The 1,043-nt window shown below is 38.3% G+C and overlaps 1 long non-coding RNA gene across 1 annotated transcript; it reads right to left on the minus strand.

Moving 5' to 3' along the window:
• LOC146944532 (uncharacterized) lies at window positions 1-563 on the minus strand. Its single transcript, XR_015025961.1, has 2 exons — window positions 206-563; window positions 1-113 (listed from the first exon to the last, which is right to left on the minus strand). It is a non-coding gene; the product is annotated as an uncharacterized LOC146944532 (long non-coding RNA).
• Between the last annotated feature and the right edge of the window lie 480 nt (window positions 564-1,043).

Raw genomic sequence — 1,043 nt, forward strand, 5'->3', positions numbered from 1 at the left:
AAAATACAAGTGCCAACAGCTCCGTGAACAAATTAGCAAGCATAAAGCTCTTAACATGAAGTATCAGTGTGTATGCAGACAAGACGACTTGAAATCTGCAAATCTTAACAAATCTGAAAACATCAGAGAGTCGGAAAGTCAGGCTACCAAACACAACCGGTTTCAAACAGACAAGTAAGAACTTAGATCGAGGGATGAGTCCTACGTTAAAAATCAGACCCATTCGGGTTAACAGAACTAGACCCTTTCAGGTTTTTGAGACACAAGCACGCTGCCACTGCAAAATGAGTACAAGTCTAATAAATCAATCTCGTATCGAACAACAAACGCAAAACATAAAGAACAACACACAAACAAAAACACCTCGGTGACGGAGCTCCGGTCAACAAACACCCAACGGTGCCAGAACACCAAAAAGTGTTGAGCTAATTCAAAAATACCTAAATAGCTCCATATCTAAGCAAAACCCCGAATCAAACCAATCAGCAAGAGCCACACAAAAGTGAAAAGGCAAAAAATTCAACCACTTGCATTATATTCACTCGAAATCCTTTGGATCGAAACCGGATCGGAATTGAACAACCATGAACTACCCACCAGGCCCCTTGCAAAGTCGGTGGCTCAAAGAAACAATGATGATAGAAGGTTAAACACAAACGAACAGCGACCACCGGTAGGAGAGCGAACGGAATCTAACGAAAAGTGTAACACCCCTATTTTTATCTCACTTTATAGGGAGCGTCACATATAAAATTAAGCGCAAAATGTAAGTAAATATAATCCGGCCGCGTCAAAATAATAATATTCATTTTATTCTTGTCTCAACTATTATATATATTTTTTTTCTTTATTTCTCAACATTTTCTTTTTCTTCCGTATTTTTCTTTCTCAAAATAATAACATTTTTTTTTCTTTTTCTGTATGTTTCTCCCATAGGTTCTGTATGTTTCCGGATGTATTTCCGGAAGATGTTCCAGGTTTACCCCCAGTTAGAGACATCGAATTTTCGATCGATCTAGTACCTGGATCAAGTCCAATTTCAA

Source organism: Medicago sativa, chromosome 2, assembly GCF_051527215.1.
Source record: "Medicago sativa cultivar Bolivia chromosome 2, Bolivia_mono, whole genome shotgun sequence".
NCBI lineage: Eukaryota > Viridiplantae > Streptophyta > Magnoliopsida > Fabales > Fabaceae > Medicago > Medicago sativa.